The sequence below is a fragment of the Hemitrygon akajei genome, unplaced genomic scaffold (assembly GCF_048418815.1).
Source record: "Hemitrygon akajei unplaced genomic scaffold, sHemAka1.3 Scf000170, whole genome shotgun sequence".
Lineage (NCBI taxonomy): Eukaryota > Metazoa > Chordata > Chondrichthyes > Myliobatiformes > Dasyatidae > Hemitrygon > Hemitrygon akajei.
In genome coordinates, this window is record NW_027332056.1 from 369,739 (window position 1) to 390,151 (window position 20,413).

General features: G+C 47.9%; 1 long non-coding RNA gene across 1 annotated transcript; it reads left to right on the top strand.

The window, feature by feature from the left end:
- The first annotated feature begins 6,078 nt into the window (after nt 1-6,078).
- On the top strand, nt 6,079-8,149 carry LOC140724173 (uncharacterized). The gene is made up of 2 exons (XR_012098053.1): nt 6,079-6,713; nt 7,091-8,149. It is a non-coding gene; the product is annotated as an uncharacterized lncRNA (long non-coding RNA).
- Nucleotides 8,150-20,413: the final 12,264 nt, after the last annotated feature.

Sequence of the window (20,413 nt, forward strand, 5' to 3'; positions counted from 1 at the left end):
CAACAACAATGCAAAATACATCAATGGGTGAAGGAGAATATTTCAGGTGGGATTTTAGTCTGTGGTGAAAACACAGCCGGTCCGGCCTGCTCCGACATTTAATTAGATCATGGCAGATCTGGCCATGGACTCATCTCCATCTACCTGCCGTTTCGCCATAACCCTACGATGCAAAAATCTATAAAACGTTGTCTCAAATACATTTACTGAGGTCGCCTCCACTGCTTCATTAGGCAGAGAAATCCACAGACTCACCACTCTCTGGGAAAAACAGTTCCTCCTCATCTCCATCCCACATCCCCCAATCTTGAGGCAATGTCCTCTTGTAATAGCCTCACCTACCAGTGGAAGCAACTTTCCTGCCTCTGGCTTATCTACCCCTTTCATAATTTTACATGTTTCTGTAAGATCTCCTGTCAATGTGAGCTGTGGCATCACAATTTTACCCAGATCAACTCAAGCTGGAGCAACTCAACCTGAGATATACCCCGGGCTACTGTGGGAAGCGAAGTAGGAGATTGCTGAGCCTATGGCAATGACCTTTGTGTTACCACTCAGGAAGGGAGATGTACCAGAGGATTGGAAGACATTGTCCCCTTGTTAAGGGAATGGAGTAGAGGGAACCCAGACATTATAGACCAGTGAGTGGAGAGTGCCCCAGTGGCCATCTCCCTCAGTAATCGTTACCTCGCTTTGGATGCGGATGAGGGGGGATGACCTGACAGAGGACGACCATGATGATCGGGTCTCTGGCACTGAGCCCGGTTCCGTGGTGCAGAAGGGAAAGAGGAAGATGAGGAATGCGGTAGTCACAGGATTCAATAGTGAGGGGAACGGATAGGAGGTTCTGCAAGCCTGATAGAGATACACGCGTGGTGTGTTGCCTCCCAGGTGCCTGGGTACGGGATCTCTCAGATCGAGTGCAGTGTATTCTGAAGGGAGAGGGTGACCAACCAGAAGTCTCGGTACACGTTGGTATAAATGACACAGGTAGACAAAGGGAGGAGGGCGTGAGAAGAGAATTCAGGGAGTTCGGTAGGAAGCTGAAAGGCAGGACCTCTAGGGTAGTAACCTCGGGATTGCTGCCTGTGCCACATGCTAGCGAGAGCAAGAATAGCATGATCAGGTGTATTAATGTGTGGCTGAGAGACTGGTGTAAGGGGCAGGGCTTCAGATTCCTGGATCACTGGGGCCTCTTCTGGGGGAGGTACGACCTGTACAAAGAGGACGGGTTACACCTGAACCCGAAGGGGTCCAATATCCTAGCCGGCACATATAATAGAGCTGTTAGGGAGGGTTTAAACTGATTTGGCGTGGGGATGGGAATCGGAGTGATGGGGCTGAGGAAAAGGGAAACAGAAATAAATCGGAGATAGCGTGCAACAGAGATTGTAGAAAGAATGGTCAGGAGATGAGGCTTAATCAAAGCCAGTGGCATGAGGAACAATAGAGATGTGGGGCAGTTAAAACAGAAAGCAACAAATCCTGGGCTGAGAGTGTTATTTGAATGTACAGAGCATAAGGATTAAAATGGACGATTTTGAAATTCAGCTGCAGATTGGCAACTTGGACAATCTCTGAAACTTGAATAAAAGGTGGCTGCCGTTGGGAGTTGAACGTCCAAGGATATACTGTGTATCAGAATGATAGGTTACTGGGCAGAGAGGGTGGTGTGGCTCTATGGATAAAAATAATATTAAATCATTGGAAAGAGATGACATAGGATTGTAAGGTGTAACCGTCTAACCATATAACAATTACAGCATGGAAACAGGCCATCTCGGCCCTTCTAGTCCATGCGGACACTTACACTCACCTAGTCCCACTGGCCCGCACTCAGCCCATAACCCTCCATTCCTTTCCTGTCCATGTACCTATCCAATTTTACTTTAAGTGACAATACCAAACCTGCCTCTACCACTTCTACTGGAAGCTCATTTCACACAGCTACCACTCTCTGAGTAATGACATTCCCCCTCGTGTTACCCTTAAACTTTTGCCCCCTAACTCTCAACTCAGGTCCTCTTGTTTGAACCTCCCCTACTCTCAATGGAAAAAGTCTATCCACGTCAACTCGATCTATCCCCCTCATTATTCTAAATACCTCTAGCAAGTTCCTCCTCAACCTTCTACGCTCCAAAGAATAAAGACCTAACTTGTTCAGCATTTCCCTGTAACTTACGTGATGAAACCCAGGTAACATACTAGTAAATCTTCTCTGTACTCTCTATATTTTGTTGATATCTTTCCTATAATTCGGTGAGCAGAACTGTACACAATACTCCAAATTCGACCTCACCAATGCCTTGTACAGTTTTGACATTACATCCCAATTCCTGTACTCAATGCTCTGATTTATAAAGGCCAGCAGACCAAAAACTTTCCTCACCATCTTCTCCACATGATAGGGTCATGAGTCTCTATGGGTTGAGTTAAATGGCAAGGGTAAAAGGACCCTAATGGCAGTTGTCCAAACAGTCGTCGGGATGTGGATTACAGGCGATAGAAAAGGCCTGACAGAAAGGCAATGTCATGATAATCATTGGCGATTTTAACATGAAACTGAATTAGGAGGACCTCAAGAGAAAGAATTTGTAGAATGTCTGAGGGATGGCTTTTAAGAACAGCTGGTTGTTGAGCCCACTAGGGGATCGGCTGTGCTGGACTAGGTCATGTACAATGATCTGGAGGTGATAAGGCAGCTTAAGGTTAAGGAACCCTTAGGGAACAGTGATCACAATATGATCAAATTCACGTTGAAATTTGAGAGGGAAAAAATAAAATCCAATGTGTCAGTACTTCAGTGGAATAAAGGAAATAAAAATGGATGAGAGGGGAACTGGCTGCAGTTGACTGAAAAGGGACATTTGCAGGAAGGACAGCACAGCAGCAACGGGTGGCGTCTCTGCGAAAAATGAGGGAAATGCAAGACAGATGTATTCCAAATAAGAAGAAACTTTCAAAGGGAAGAAGGACACTACTGTGGCTGACAAGTGAAGTCAGACCCAAAGTAAAAGCAAAAGAGGACATACAAGGAAGCTCGAGCTAGTAGGAAGATAGAAGATAGGGAAGCTTTTAAAAACTTGCAGAAGAAAACAGAAGGTCATTCAGAAGGAAAAGATGAATTATGAGAGGAAGCTGGTGACTAATATCAAAGAAGATATGGAAAGCATTTTTTAAGTATATAAAGGGTAAAAGAAAGTCGAGGGTAGATATAGGACCAATACAAAATATCGCTGGAGTTACTGTAATGAGAGTTGCTGAGAAGTAAGAGGAACTGAATGCGTACCAGACATTCAAGACTATCAGGGAAGTGAAGTTTGTGCAGTGACAATTACGACTCAGAAGGTGCTCTGGAAGTTTAATGGTCTGAGGGTGGATAAATTTCCAGGACCTGATGGAATGCACCCTCGGGTTCTGATGAAAATAGCTGGAGAGATTGCGGAGGCATTAACAATGATCTTTCAAGAATTGATAAATTCTGGCATTGTACCAGATGACTGGAAAATAACAAATGTTACTCCGCTATTTAAGAAGGGTCAGAGGCAACAGAAAGGGAACTATAGACCTGCTAGCATGACATCAATGGCTGGCAGTTGATGGAATCGATTGTTAGAGATAAGATTATGGAGTACCTGGAGGCACATGACAAGATCGGCCAAAGCCAGCATGGTTTCCTGAAAGGAAAATCCTGCCTGACAAACCTACTGCAATTCTTTGAGGAAATTACAAGCAGGGTAGACAAAGGAGATGCAGTAGACGTGTTGTACTTGGATGTTCAGAAGGCCTTTGACAATGTGCTGCACATGAGGCTGCTTAGCAAGATAAAAGCCCATGGTATGACAGGGAAGTTATTAAAGTGGGTGGAGCATTGGCTGGTCGGCAGAAAACAGAGAGTGGGAATAAAGGATCCTATTCTGGCTGGCTTCCTGTTACCAGTGGAGTTCCTCAGGGGTCAGAGTTGGGACCACTGCTTTTTACGATACATGTCAATGATTTTGACTATGGTATTAAAGGATTTATGGCTAAATTTGCCGATAATAAAAAGACAGGTGGAGGAGCGGGTAGTGTTGAGGAAACAGAGAGCCCGCAAAGAGACTTAGATAGTTTAGGGGAATAGCAAAGAAGTGGTAAATGAAATACAATGTTGGAAAGTGTGTGGTGATGCAATTTGGTGGAAGAAATAAATGGGCAGACTATGATTTAGATGGGGAGAGAATTCAAAATGCAGAAATGCAAAGAGACTTGGGAGTCCTTGTGCTAGATACACTAAAGGTGAACCTCCAGGTTGAGCCGGTTGTGAATAAGGCAAAATTCTAGAGGTATAGAATATAAGTGCAGTGATGTGATGTTGTGGCTTTATAAGGCACTCGGGAGACCACACTTGGAGTATTGTGTACAGGATTGGGCTCCTCATTTTGGAAAGGATATATTGACATTCGTGATGGCTCAGAGAAGATTCACGAGAATGATTCCAGGTATGAAATGGTTACTGCAATGAAATCTTAAGTTTTATTCATTATGGACTGTGCCTTTAAGAATCATGCCTGTAAGAGAGAAAGAGACGTACAGCACAAGTAGAGGGAGGAGAGAGGGGGAAGGAGGAGGAGAGAGGGGGAGGGAGGGGGAGAGAGAGAGGGAGCGAGAGAGGGAGGGGGAGAGGGAGAGAGGGAGAGGGAGAAGGGGGGAGAGGGAGAGAGAGAGAGAAAGAATGAGAACGCTACATGATGGACAGCTGCTGTTCAGCACACCGGCATTTAAACAAGCATCACTGTCTCTTTCCTGGGACACGCAGATGCACAAAGGCTGGTGGCGGAATTGCCACTGAACTTTTCAGTGCCCACAAGGGTGGGGCTGAGGATCGATTAAGAGGAATCGACCCATGACTATTAGTGCGTTTGAGGGCGACCCTGTGGAATCTACCGGTGTGTCTCACCCCTGCTTGGGTTGGTAGATTATCACTTGGAGATGGCGCTCTTAAGCTGGTCATGTTTGGCTAACTTAGAAGATTTGGAGGACATGGAGGAGGATTGACAATATCTGTTTACTTGGATTACACATCTCTCTCTCTCTCTCACTTCAATCCCGTGGACCGAATTGAATTTCCTTCCCACACCATCGTAAGACTGTATCATTTACCACCTAAGCTTGAAGAAGTTCGGGGATTTAAACATTTACACCTGTATACGCATAACAGCATTAACTCTTGATTTACCTGGTTTAAGTTACTAAATGACGTGGTTACTAATAAAACAGTGTTTTGTTAACAGCAAAACCAGACTCCAGGCATTCCATTGCTGCTGAGACTTTTGTGTTCGTAACAGTTACCGCATGAGGAACGTCCGGCAGCTCTTGAGCTGTATTCCCTGGAGTTCAGGAGAATGAGGGAGTTCTCACAGAAACACTCTGAACATTAAAAGGCCTGAACTGATTAGATATGGAAAAGTTATTTCCCATGGTAGGGGAGTCTAGGACAAGAGGGCACAACTTCACGATTGAAGGACGACCTTTCGGAACTGAGATGCGGAGAAATTACTTTAGTCAGAGGGTGGTAAATTTGTGGAATTTGTTGCCACGAGCGGCTGTGGAGGCCAAGTCATTGGGTGTATTTAAGGCAGAGATAGACAGTTTCTTGATTAGCCAGGGCATCGAAGGGTATTGGGTGAAAGCAGGGGAATGCGGATGACTGGAATAATTGGATCAGCCCGTGATTAAATGGCGGTGCAGTCTCGATGGGCCAAATGGCCTACTTCTGCTCCTGTATGTTATGGAGTCTTGCTTCAGTGGTGGGCAAGTGGTTGGAGAAGATCCTTGGAGGCAGGACTTCAGACAATTGGAGAGACATAATCTGATCAGGGATAGTCAGCATGGCTTTGTTAAGGGCAGGTCATGCCTTGCAAATGAGATTGAATTCTTTGAAGATGCTCCAAGAATCCGGATCAAGAATTGGCTTGCCCACAGAAGCCAAAGGCTGGATGTAGATGCTGTATGAAGGACGGTGACCAGTGCAGTTCAGCAGGGATCTTTTCTGGGACCCCTCCTCTTTGTAACTTTTACAAATGACCTTGATGAGTGTTGGGGTTAATTCGGGACTGCCATTACAGGTCAGGAGTGGCTCACGTAACACACATAATGTTAGGAGGCTGGAATGCGAGGGAGGGGGAGCGAAACTGGGGACCCCGCTACACCGATACTATTAGTGTCACGCGATTCAGTAAACAAAAGAAACAGGTAACTCATGAGCATATGGCTGCGGGCCAATAAGATGGACACAAGTGCCCGATATTACCTAATATGTAGCGGGGTTGTGCTGGGGGGAAAAGGGGTATAAATAAGAGCAGATTGTAAGGGGAAAACAGAACGCCTTCTCCAGCGACTCCGTGGATTCGCTGTGCCAGTTACGAATTCTGCAATAAAGCCACGTTTTTGTAATATTCCGGTGTAAGTTGTCTCTCTTCCTAAACGAACACAGGGCAGAATTTCAAGCCCAACATTTGGTGACCCCGACGTGGGGAGGGAGAGACAACACAGGCTGGCGGGTCCGACGGCAGACAACTTGCGGCCGCAAGCTCGACTAAGGTCAGGAAGTGCCTGTTATATCAAAGACTTCCACTAGGTAGTTAAATCACTGAGTTAGATCTTGTCTGCTGACGGACCCTCACCAACCCCAAATTACCCTGGGAGAGATCATTCCCGGTGCAGAATCGTGACTGGTAAGTACTAACTCTTATCTGTTTTTAGGAAGATTCTCCGCCCGTGGAAAAGTCTTCTGAGTGAGGGTACCCGCCGCCCACGATGGGCATAAAAGTCTCAGGAGTGAGGAGAAAAGTGTTGCGGACACCGTAGTACACAGGGATAATGACGGCGCCTGCCTTAGACTGGTTGTTAAGAGGAGAAATCTCCCACGCGAAGGTCAGGTTTTGAAAGGCGACCGTCCCACATTTGATCCTCTCTGTGTACTAGGGAGCCATGGAGCACTTCAATTTCGAGTTACCAAAACTCAGACATTGGTGTGTTGAGTAACAGAGTATATGAGAGTTTTTAGAAATATGGTAAAATTGATAACTGTGCGAGTTCAATAATCTAACAGTGAGCAGCCGCAGGGGTCGGACACCATCAAGGTAGGAGTGGAAGTGTTCCTCCGAGGCCCAGGGAAGCTCACCTGGAACGGAAAACGGTGGCATGGTCCATACCCTGTCGCCGAGGTCTCCAACAGGGCATTAAAAGGTAAGAAGGGAGGGGGACAATAACTGGCATCATTTTCTACTGGCTAAATAAGACCTCTGGCAAGTGGGGAGCGTTTCTGGGACAGTCGGCTCTAGGACTGTCCATTTAAATTGCTATCTTTATCACGTGTGGTTGTTGTTGCATACCCTGTATTAGGACCCTAGTCATCCGGACTATAGATCGAGCCTTGACTGGAAAGAATGGACCTCCACCGGCGTACCAGGCACCCTTGTTCCCGGTGGAAGGGGAGGACACGGCCCTCCCGGAAAGCGGACGCGCTATGTGAGGACACGGACTGAAATGGACCATGGCAAGGGGGGGATTGTGAATTTGTTATTGATTAAGTTTTCTGAAATGTTGCATGCTACTTGTAAAAATTGCGGATGTTTAGGGAACCCCTACCCATATTTTGTGACCCTAGGTCGGACAAATCAGGATAAGCAAATAGGGAGGACACGCCAAAGAGTGCCGGGGGACGCTCACCTCTCTGCCTGATCCCGGCAGCCGCGGAAAAGATTGTAAGGGATGTGGGGATGTGGCCTCTGGGAGGCCAAGGGAGGGAGTGTTGGGGTTAATTCGGGACTGCCATTACAGGTCAGGAGTGGCTCACGTAACACACATAATGTTAGGAGGCTGGAATGCGAGGGAGGGGGAGCGAAACTGGGGACCCCGCTACACCGATACTATTAGTGTCACGCGATTCAGTAAACAAAAGAAACAGGTAACTCGTGAGCATATGGCTGCGGGCCAATAAGATGGACACAAGTGCCCGATATTACCTAATATGTAGCGGGGTTGTGCTGGGGGGAAAAGGGGTATAAATAAGAGCAGATTGTAAGGGGAAAACAGAACGCCTTCTCCAGCGACTCCGTGGATTCGCTGTGCCAGTTACGAATTCTGCAATAAAGCCACGTTTTTGTAATATTCCGGTGTAAGTTGTCTCTCTTCCTAAACGAACACAGGGCAGAATTTCAAGCCCAACAATGAGGAAGTAGTGTTTAAGATGATGAGAGGCATGATCATGTGGATAGTCCGAGGCTTTTTCCCAGGTCGGAAATGGTTGCCACAAGAGGACACAGGTCTAAGGTGCTGGGGAGTAGGTACAGAGGAGATGTCAGGGGTAAGTCTTTTACTCAGAGAGTGGTGAGTGTGTGGAATGGGCTGCTGGCAACGGTGGTGGAGGCAGATATGATAGTGTATTTTAAGAGACTTTTGGATAGGTACATGCAGCTTACTAAAATAGAGGGCTAAGTGGGCCAAAGGGCCTGTATTGTGCTGTAGGTTTCCTATGTTTCTAGAAGGGTGGGCTTGTAAGTTTGTCGATGACACAAATGTTGGGGTTGTTGTGGATAGTCTGGAGGTTACAGCCGGACATCAATAGGATGCAGAACTGGGCTGAGAAGTGACAGATCGAGTTCAACCCAGTGGTTCCTATCAGTAAGTCAAATTTGAAGACAGAATACAACATTAATGTTAGGACTCTTGGCAGGGTGGAGGATCAGCGAGATCTTGGGGTCCGTGTCAATCGTGCACACAAAGCTGCTGGACAGGTTGACAGTGTTGTTAAGAAGACCTTCATCAACAATGAGACCGAGTTCAAATGCCAGAGGGAACTTTACAGATATAAGGCCTTAGCTAGACCTCACTTTTGGTACTGTGTTCAGTTCTGGTCCCTCAATACAGGAAGGACGTGGATACTATAGACAGAGGGCAGAGGAGATTTACAGATATAAGGCCTTAGTGAGACCTCACTTTTGGTACTGTGTTCAGTTCTGGTCCCCTCAATACAGGAAGGACGTGGATACTATAGACAGAGGGCAGAGGAGATTTACAGATATAAGGCCTTAGTGAGACCTCACTTTTGGTACTGTGTTCAGTTCTGGTCCCCTCAATACAGGAAGGATGTGGATACTGCAGACAGATGGCAGATGAGATTTACAAGGATGTTGTATGGATTGGAGAGCATGCCTCATGTGAATAGGTTGAGTGAACTTCGGAGTGAAGGAAGATGAGAGGTGACCTGATAGAGGTGAATAAGATGATGAGGGGCATTGATCGTGTGGATAGCAAGAGGCTTTTTCCCAAGAGTGAAATGGCTAACATGAGGGGGTATAGTTTTGAGGTGCTTGGAAGTAGGTACAAGGGTGATGTTAGAGGTATGTTTTTCACACAGAGAGGTGGATACAATAGGACCTTTTCAGAGACTTTTAGATAGGTACATAGAGCTTAGAAAAATAGAGGGCTATGTGGTAGGGAAATTATAGGCAGTTTTTCAAATAGGTTACACATTCAGTGCAACAATGTGGGCCGAAGGGCCTGTAATTACACTGTGGATTTCTGTCTCTATATGAACTCCTCATCTTCTAACAAGGCACGGATCAGTTATCCTGCCTGACCATCAAATTCTCTGACTGTATTCCTGTCTGTATGAGGATGTTTCTGCGTTCAATCAACCTATGACTTGGCTCAATTTGTCTCTATCCTTTGGGATTATTTCAAGTTCTGGCCATGCTCCACAACACTACAAAGAGCAATTGTCACAACATATAGAATCCCGGAGATTTTCTAATTATTCGGATCCCCACCCCAGCTGATTGACAGTGATGAATCCATTAATATCAATGTCAGCAATCTTGAATGGGAGGGCAGCAGTTATTCTCATTGGAGTGTGGCAGTTTTGTGATGTGAAAGCCACAAGTCACTTGTCCTGGAGGACAAAGGAGTTATTTACCCAGCGGGAACTAAATCTGACGGAAGGATTTTTTGTTGCCATACAGCACAAATTGACAATTTAATTTATTGGAAGGTAAGACTTTTCATCCAAGATTAACTAGGAAATATCTTTTTGTTCCGAGTTACTAATCCTTGCATGTATACAGCTGGATCTCGGCAGTGTTTGAGAGAGACATTCGCTCACATTTCCTCCCGACTGTACCGGGACAACGCTGGCAGAGTCACGCATGGCTGCCTCTTTACCCAAAAGGCCGCACGAACGAGAAAGCTGTCTGTCAGCCACCGAACGATCTAGCGATGCGCATGCGCCGCAGAAATGGCGGCGGCTCCAACGCTCATCAGCTGAAAGCTCCCCGGGGCCCGGGTACGGATCGTGGGGCTGAGGAAGAGGGAACCGACCGGGGCTGTCCTGGGGTGCAGGACCAGTGCGGCAGGAGCTCACAGTAATAACCCTTCAATCGCGTTTCAGACACCGGAGATTAAATCCCTCCCGCAGACCCCTCCTACCTGCAGCCGGTCCTTGTGAGCCTCTCGTCTACTGAGCGCATGCGCGGTAGTTCGGAAACGCTTCAGACCTCTGCGCATGCGCATTTGAGCAAATAAGAGACAATCTGCAGATGCGGAAATCCAAAGCGACACCCGGGAAATGCTGGAGGAAAATCCGAGGGGCCGGCAGCAACTATGGAGAGGAGAGAACAGTCGGCGTTTCAAACCGAGACCCTTCTCAGTACTGGGAGGGAAGGGAGAGATTAAGAATCTGGGGTAAAGTGAGGTGATAGGGTAAACAGGGAGACGGGGAGGAGTGAAGTGCTGAGTGGTTGATTGGTGAGAGTGATAAAGGGGTGGAGAATTATTATTATTAAATACTATTAATCCCGAGTGGGGAATTCTTTCGTTGCAGCACCGACATTTAAAAACATACTTAGCACTGTGCAGACTTTACTAAAAATAAAGATTAACAATATACACAATAATTATATATTAAATAATAACGCAGAGACTATTGAAGTACGATGTGTGTTCTCCTGTTGCAGAAAATGAACGGTTGTATTCTGATTGCATTTGGCAGGAAAGAGTTTCTGTAACAATCCTTGTGACAGCGGAGCTCTGGATTACTGTGTATCAGGAGTGGACAATCCCATGTGCTGGAGCTTTTGGAAAGCATCTGTTGGATAAGTCACCGGCACCCAATGGGATGTACCCCAGGACACTGTGGGAAGTGAGGGAGGAGATAGTTGAGCCTCTGGCGATGATCCTTGCATCATCAATGAGGACGGGAGAGGTTTCAGACGATTGGAGGGATGCAGATGCTGTTCCCTTTTTTAAGAAAGAGAGTAGAGAGAGCCCAGGAATGTCACAGTTTACAGCGGGACATTGATCGGATGCAAAACTGGGCAGATGGAGTTCAACCCAGATAAGTGTGAGGTAGTTCATCTGGTGGGTCAAATATGATAGCGGAACGTCGTATTAATGGTGAGACTCTAGGCAGTGTGGAGGATCAGAGGGATCTTAGGGTCCGGGTCCACAGGATACTCAAAGCTGCTACGCAGGTTGAATTTGTGGTTCAGAAGGCACGCGGTGCATGAGTTTAAGAGCTGAGAGGTAATGTTGCAGCTATATATGACCCTGGTCAGACCTCACTCTGATTACTCTGCTCATTTCTGGTCGCCTCACTACAGGAAGGACGCGGAAACCATAGAAAGGGTGCAGAGGAGATTTACAAGGATGCTGCCTGGATTGGGGGAGCATGCCTTCTGAGAATCGGTTGAGTGAACCCGGCTTTTCACGATGGAGGATGGGAGGTGACCTGATGGAGGTGTACAAGATAATGAGAGGCATTGATCATGTGGGTAGTCAGAGGAGGATGGGAGGTGACCTGATGGAGGTGTACAAGATAATGAGAGGCATTGATCATGTGGATAGTCAGAGGCTTTTCCCCAGGGCTGAACTGGCGAGCACGAGTGGAGATATTTTGAAGGTGCTTGGAAGTAGATACAGAGGAGATGTCAGGGGCCTGTGTTTTTTACGCAGAGAGTGGTGAGTGCGTGGAACGGGCTGCCGGCGACCGTGGTGGAGCGGGGAACGGTAGGGTCTTTTCAGAGACTCCTGGACAGGTACATGGAGCTGTGGGCAAGCCTAGGCAGTTCTACGATAAGGACATGTTGGTCTCAGCTTTGTGGGCCGGAGGGCCTGTGTTGTGCTGCACATTTTCTTTGTTTCTGTGTTCTATCATCCACCTGTTGCAGTGAGCTCACTCCCACCGGAATGATGCTGGTGGCATTGTGAGAATCATAATTTTAGATTGCTCTAGTGCCTTCAGTGCAATCCATCCGCGTCTTCTGAGCAAGAAATTGCAAAGAATGGGTGTAGACAAGTCCACTATCTCCTGGGTCACTGCCTTCCTGGCTGATAGAGCCCAGTTTGTACCGCTGGGTGGTTCTCTGCCTGAGGTGGAGGTGAGTGTCACTGGAGCCCCACCAGGGACTGTCCTGTCTCCGTTTCTGTTCACACTGTACATCTCAGACTTTCAGTACAACTCTGAGTCTGGCCACTTGCAGAAGTTCTCTGATGACTCTGCAGAGATGGGCAGGAGTCGGGGTACAGAGGACTGGTGGGCAGGGTTGTGGAATAGTGAGGGAGTAATCACTTGCTCCTGAATGTGGCCGAAACCAGGGAAATGGTGATTGATTTTAGGAGGAAGAGGACATTGACGAGTCCTGTATACATTCTGGGAGAAGAGGTCACTGTGGTGGAGGAGTACAATTAGTTGGGTGTTCACCTCGGCAATAGATATGACTGGAAAAGCAACAGAAAGGTTGTTTTCAAGAAGGGGATGAGTAGACTCTATCTTCTATGAAGCCAAGATGCTTGAATGTGTGAGGCGGGTTGGTGCAGATCGTTTACCAGTCTGTTGTAGCGAGTGCGGACTTCTTTGCTGCTTTCTGTTGGGGGAGCAGCATCGGTGCAAAAAGACAAAATAAACTCATCAGAAAACATGGATCCATCCTTGGACAGAACCGGACTCTTTCGAGTTAGTGGTGGGGAGGGGGTCACTGAACAAACTGTTAGTGATTATGGACAATCTGTCATATCCTCTCCATGACCTACCCGACAGACAGCAGAGTCCCCATCCCTCTTTCCAACATCCCCGCCCTCTCAAGCATAGTTACAGAAATTGTTTCTTACGAAATGCAAGAGTTCATCTTTCTGCGATAGGTGAACACACATCTTAGTTCAATAATCCCTGCATTATTATTTTATGCAATATTATTGCACATTGGTACAGTATTACTGTATATATTATTATTCTCTACTTTCTTTTTAGTAAAGTCTGCACACTGCTAAGTGTGTTTTTAAATGTTGCTGCTGTAACGGAATGAATTTCCCACTCAGGATCAATAAAATATTATTATTCTCCAGCCGTTTATCTTTCTCACTTATTAACTTCTCAGCTCTTAACTCTCCCCGTCTCCCGGTTTACCCTATCACCTCATCTCCCCCCACATTCTTACTACCTCCCTTCCTTTCCAGTCCTGAAGAAGGGTGTGGGTCTGAAACGCCGACTGTTCTCTCCTCTCCACTGTTGCTTTCTGCCCCCCTGAGTTCCTCCGGCATTTTGTGGGTGTTGCTTTGGATTTCCGCGTCTGCAGATTTTTTTATACTGTTTTATCCAATGCGCATGCGTGGGCGGCACAGCCAATCGTGAACATTGCGCATGCGCTCAGCAGACGAGAGGCTCTCGGGGATCGGACGCAGGTAGGAGCGGGGCCGCGGGTGGGACCTTAATCACCGGCGTCTGAACCGCGATTAAAGGAAAATTACTATGAGCTCCGTCCACACTGATCCTGCACCTTAGGACAGTCCCAGTCCTTTCCGTCTCTCTCAGCCCCACAATTTACCCGAGCCACGGGGAGTTTGCGGCGCCGCTCTCCGGCGCATGCGCATCGCTGTTTCCTTGGATGGCGGATAGACCGGTTTCTCTGTGGTGTCTTCTGGGTAAGGAGGCAGCCATGGTTGACGCGCCAGCGTTGTCCCCATAGAGAATGTCCCTAACGCAGCGACCTCCAGCCATGTAAATCCGAGGATCAGTACGTCGGAACAAAAATGTAGTGTCCAGTTACTCTCGGATGAAGTCTACCTCCCAGTCAGTGAAAATGTCAATTAGTACTGTGTAGCATAAAAAAATCTGCCGGTCAGCTTTAGTTCTTTCTGGGTAAATAACGATATGAAACACCTTTGTCCTCGATGACAGGTGACCTGTAGCTTTCACATCACAAAAGTGCCACACTCCAATGAGAATAACTAGTGCCCACCCCTTCATAGTCATTGGCATTGCCATCGATGGGTTCATCACTGTCACTCAGCTGGGGGGAGGGGATCCCAGTAATTAGAAAATCTCAAGGATCAGCCATGTAATAACAAGTTCACTTTGTCGTGTTGTGGAACATGACCTGAACTTGAAATATACCAAAGGACAGAGACAGATTGAGCCAAGTCACAGGTTGATTGAAGGCCGAAATAGCCCATTCTCATACAGACAGGAATACAGTCAGAGATTTTGTTGGTCAGTCAGGATGCCTGATCCGTGCCTTGTTAGAAGATGGGGAGTTCACATATAATCACAGAAACATAAGTCTGCAATTCATTACAGGCCCTTCGGACAACATCATGCCGACCATATAACCTACTCTAGAATCTGCCTAGAGTTTCACTACCAAATAGCCCTCTATTATTCCCAGCTCCACGTACGTACCTAACAGTGTCTGAAAAGACCCTTATTGTATCCACCTCTACCACCGTCGCTGGCAGAACCTGCCACTCTCTGTGTGAAAAACATACCTCTGGTAGCCCCCTTGTACCTACTTCCAAGCACCTTAAAACTATGCCCCCTCATGTTGGCTAGTTCAGCCCTGGGAAAAAACCTCTGCCTATCCACACGATCAATGCCTCTCATCATCTTATACAGCTCTCTCAGGTCACCTCTCATCTTCCATCACTCCAAAGTTTACTCAACCTACTCTTGTAAGGCATGCTGTCCAATCCAAGCAACATCCTTGTCAATCTCCTCTGCACCCTATTTAGAGTATTTTTTTCCCTGTAGTGAGTTGATCAGAATTGAACACAGTGCTAAAAGTAGGGTCTAACGAAGGCCTTTTATATCTGTAATAGTACCTCACCGCTTTTGAACTCAGTCCCATGGCTGATGAAGGCCTTCTTAAAAACATTGTCCAGCTGCGTAGCAGCTCTGCATGAACTATTGACACAGATCCCAAGATCTCACTGATCCTCCAAACTGCCAAGAGTCCTATCATTAATATTGTACTCTGTCTTAAAATTGGACCTACCGAAATGAACCACCAGGTTGATCTCCATCTGCTTCCCACAGTCACCTGTGGTATATCTCAACTTGAGATGAACTGGGTGATATTCTGATGCCAGAGCTCACATTGAGAGAAGATCTTATAGAAACATGCAAAATTATGATTCAGATAGATAAGATTGAGGCAGGAAAGTGAGAGTAGAACTAGAGGACATCACTTTAACATTCGGGGCATTTGGGATGGAGATGAAGAACTGCTTTACCCCGAGAGTTGGGAATCTGTAGATTTCTCTGCCCAATGAAGCAGTGGAGGCTACCTCAGTAAATGCATTTGAGACGAGGTTGGATAGATGTTTGCAAAGTAGGGGAATGAAGGGCGATGGGGAAAAGGCAGGTTGGTGGAGACGGGCCAGGTGATGTTCTCCTACTCCTCTTTTTTATGTTCTCATCACAGACTAAAATCTCACCTGAAAAACTGTCCTTCACCTATTGATGTCCTTTCAAATATTTGTACAGGTTTGAAATGCCAGAACACTTCTGCATGGGCTGTCTCTTTCCGGATATATAAGGAGTGGCCAAATATTTTCTTTGCAACACCGACGCATCTGTTGTCAATCCTTGGAGATGAAGACTTATCTCATCCCAGCTGGAAATGTGTTTTGTGTCTGAAATGAAGTTTTCTGTTGTAACTCAGTGTTATCCACTGGAAGCAGGGTGCTGAGAACACACCAGCATTTGTTCACTGGAGATCAGTTCTTCAACTGCATTGATTGTACAAGGGATTCAAACATCTGACTTTCTGAATTGCCAGATGATTGATTGCAGTGAGATATCATTCTCCTTCTCTCAGTGTGGGAAGGGATTCTCTCACAGCCTACCCACAGACACACCAGTGCGTTCACAGTGGGGAGAGGCCATTCACCTGCTCTGTGTGAGGGAGGGGAACTACTCAGTCATCCAGTCTGAAGATACATCAGCAAGTTCACACCACAGTGAGATGTTCCACCTGTTCTGACAGCGGGAAGTAATTCATTCTGTCGTCGGTGCTAAATACACATCTGAAAATTCCCCAGTGAGAAGACAGTAACCTGTTTACATGGTGGGAAGGCATTCACACACTCAACCATGCCACAGTGACACCAGCAAGTTCACACCGGGGAGAGGCCAATCACCTGCTCTGTGTGGGAAAGGATTCACTCAATCATCTCAACTGAATGAACACCAGTGAGTTCACACTGAAAAGATGCCGTTCACCTGCTTAGTCTGTGGGAAGGGATTCACTCGTTCATCCACACTACAGAGACACCAGCGAGTTCACACCGGGGAGAGGCCATTCACTTGCTCTGAATGTGGGAAGGGATTCACTGACTCATCCAAACTTGTGAGGCACTACCGAGTTCACACTGGGGAGAGGCCGTTCACTTGCTCTGAATGTGGGAAAGGATTTGCTCGGTCATCTCAACTGACTGAACATCGGCGAGTTCACACTGGGGAGAAACCGTTCAGCTGCTTTCAATGTGGCAAGGGGTTCACTCAGTCATCTCATCTGAAAGTACATCAGCGAATTCACACTGGGGAGAAACCGTTCAGCTGCTCTGAATGTGGGAAGGGATTCGCTGATTCATACTCCCTTGTGAAGCACAGCCGAATTCACACTGGGGAGAAGCCATTCACATGCTGTGAATGTGGGAAGGGATTCACTGACTCATCCCACCTCGTGAAGCACAGCCGAATTCACACTGGGGAGAAGCCATTCACATGCTGTGAATGTGGGAAGGGATTCACTGACTCATCCCACCTCGTGAAGCACAGCCGAATTCACACTGGGGAGAAGCCATTCACATGCTGTGAATGTGGGAAGGGATTCACTCAGTCATCTCATCTGAATGTACATCAACTAATTCACACTGGGGAGAAACCGTTCAGCTGCTCTGAATGTGGGAAGGGATTCACTGATTCATACTCCCTTGTGAAGCACAGCCGAATTCACACTGGGGAGAGGCCATTCACATGCTCTGAATGTGGGAAGGGATTCACTGACTCATCCCACCTTGTGAAGCACAGCCGAATTCACACTGGGGAGAAGCCATTCACGTGCTCTGAATGTGGGAAGGGATTCACTGCGTCATCCAACCTGGTGAGGCACAGCCGAATTCACACTGGAGAGAAACCGTTCACCTGCTCAGATTGTGGAAAGGGATTCACTCGGTCATCAGGCTTGAAAGTTCACACTGGGCGATGCCAGTCACCTGTTCTGATTGTGGGAATGAATTCACTCAGACATCTCAACTGACTGAACATCAACTGCTCAGACGGGAACGAATTCACTCAGACAATACTGAGCGAACATCAGCGAGTTCACACTGTATAGAAGCTGTTCTTCTGCTCTGACTGTGGGAATTAATGCATACATTCATCTCGGCTAACAAAAGACCAGACTGTTTTCAGCAGTGAGAGGACGTTGACCTGCTCAGACTGTGGGAAGGCATTCACACACTGATCCACACTGCAGAGACAGTGGTGGGTTCACACTGTGGGGAAGGTAGTCTCCTGCTCTGAATGTGGGATGGGTTTCAATCAGTCCTTCATCCTTGTGTCCCCCTACCGAGCTTTGATCCATCGTGAATCGGAGAGATCAGAAGCTTGAGAGGACGTAATTCACTCAGGTTCGCCAATGGAGTATTAAAGGCAGTGGTTTAGGGCAGGTTATTGTTGAGCTTTCAGCAGTGGCCACTCCACAGTCAGGATGGATTATCAAGAAAACCTTCATTAGCAGGAACAAGTGGAGCGGTCGTTGTTGGAGCGGACAGAGTTGGAGCGGAGACTTTGAGGTTTCAGTGGGGAGAGCAGTCAGTCAGAGAAGGCAAATCCTGATGGAGGTAGAATTTTTTTTGCCCCTTTACATTTTCTCAGTTGGAACAGTGGAGATGCCAGGCGGGATAGTGGAAAGCTCCTTTGCGGGATGTGGGAAGGCAGGGGACCCTCCTGTGGCCCTGATAACTACACCTGTGAGAAGGGCATCCAGCTTCAGCTCCGAACAATCCACATTACGGAGTTGGAGCTGGAACTGGATGAACTCCAGATCATTCGGGAGGCTGAAAGGGTGATAGGTAGGACATTTGAGAGGTCGTTGCACCCAAGGGGCACGGCACAGGAAACTGGGTGACAGTGAGGAAGGAGAAAGGTGGAAATAGAGAGTGCAGTTTATCCCTGTGTTCATCTCCCTGAGCAACACATATATCACTTCAGATACTGTCTGTCATGGTCTGGTCCGTTAAGTCCGCATTCCGGATCACAGTCTGGTCCATGCTCCTTATTCCAGGTTTTCCGGGTTTCCCCAGTTTCTATTGAGGCAGCTGATTCTTGTTTGGCTGGTCTCATAAATAGCTTCAGGATTCAGCCTCTGGCTGCTGGATTGTTCCTGTCCAAACCCCCGTCTGTATCCCTTCCCTTCACCTTCCTCCTGGAACCTAGCCTAGCCTAGCTTTGCCTTGCCTCACCTCTGCCTAGTGCCTCGCCTCGTCTCTGCCTAGGGCCTTGCCTCGCCTCTGCCTAGTGCCTCGACTCACCTCTGCCTGAAATCTTGCCTCGCCTCTGCCTGAAGCTATGCCTCGCCTGAGCTGTCTCGTCGTGTTCAGCGTTCTGTGTTATGAGTCCCGGCCCTACATTCTGTACCCAATGAGGGGTCCCGGCCCTGTGTTCTGCGTTCTGTCGTTCCCCAACTTAGGCTCTGGGTTCTCGTTATGTCCATGTGCCTTGCCCAGTACATGAGTACCTTGTCCGGCCCGGTGCTGGGATTCCCTCGTCCTGTGCTGGGGTTCCCTCGTTCAGGAGTCTCACGTCCAGTCCTGTTGGCTCTCCCTCGACGACTAAGGCTCTGGGTTCTCGTCATGTCCCTGTGCCTCGCCCAGCACAGGAATACCTTGTCCAGCCCGGTGCTGGGATTCCCTCGTCCTGTGCTGAGGTTTCCTTGTCCCGTCCAGGAGTCTCTCGTTCCATCCTGTGCCTCTCCTCGTCCTGTAGCCTCGACTTGTCCTCGCCTGGTTCTGGAGTCCGAGCCCGAGTCAAGACCCAGGTTCTGGGTCCTTGTCCAGTCTCTGGCTCGGAGTCCAAGCCCAGGCTTCTAGTTCCCAGTTCCATGTCCTGGTCAAGTCCGAGCCCAGGCCCAGAATCCTTGTCTCGTCCAGGGCCAGTGTCATGTCCAGTGTCCTTTCTTCCCCATTTTCCTTGCTTCCTTCTCATGCCTAGTTCTGTTCCTGGTAGTTCAGTGTCTGTGTCTTGCTTTTGGGTCCAAACCCAACGCTCCCCTTATGACCCTGTCCGGGATGGTGGGATGACCTGGCAAAGGAAAGTCACAGCAACAGGGTCTCTGGCACTTAGTCTGGCTCTGAGACTGAGAAGGGAAGGGAGGAGACGAGGTGAGCTGTGGTCAGAGGTGATTCAGCAACAGGGTCTCTGGCACTTAGTCTGGCTCTGAGACTGAGAAGGGAAGGGAGGAGACGTGGTGAGCTGTGGTGATACGTGGCTTGTTAGCTCAGGGAACTGACAGGATGTTCTGTAGGTGAGAATGAAATTCCAGGATGGTGTGTTCCCTCCTGCATGCTGGCATCTGGGTCATCTCAGGTCGAGTGCTCAGCATTCCTCAGGAGGGTGGACAGTGAAGGTCGTGGTCCATGTGGGTAACAATGATATGGGCTGGTAGAGTAACGAGGTTCTGTAAAGGGAGTTCAGGGAGTGAGGTGCTAATTTAAAGGGCAGCTCCTCCAGGACTGTCATCTGTGCCAATTGCCAGTATTAGGAAGATTATACAGTTTAGCACGTGGCGAAGGAGTTGGTGCAGGAGGGAGGGGATAAGATTTTTGGATCATTTGAGCTGGTGAGGATTGCTGCGTACAGAGGAGTGTGAGTGTGTTGGGGGAGAGAGCGTTGTTGGAGTGTGACTGGGCACGCAGATCTCCCTATCTCTCTCACACACACACAAACACATGCAGTGGGGTGAGAGGGAGGGGAGTGAGAAGGGGAAGGGGAATGAGGAGGATGGAGTTAGGGCTCCTTCACAAAGTCCCAGACTCACCCAACCCTCTGGAATGGGTCCCATTCCCTACCCCAGGCTGGGGGTGAGCATTGAGTTGC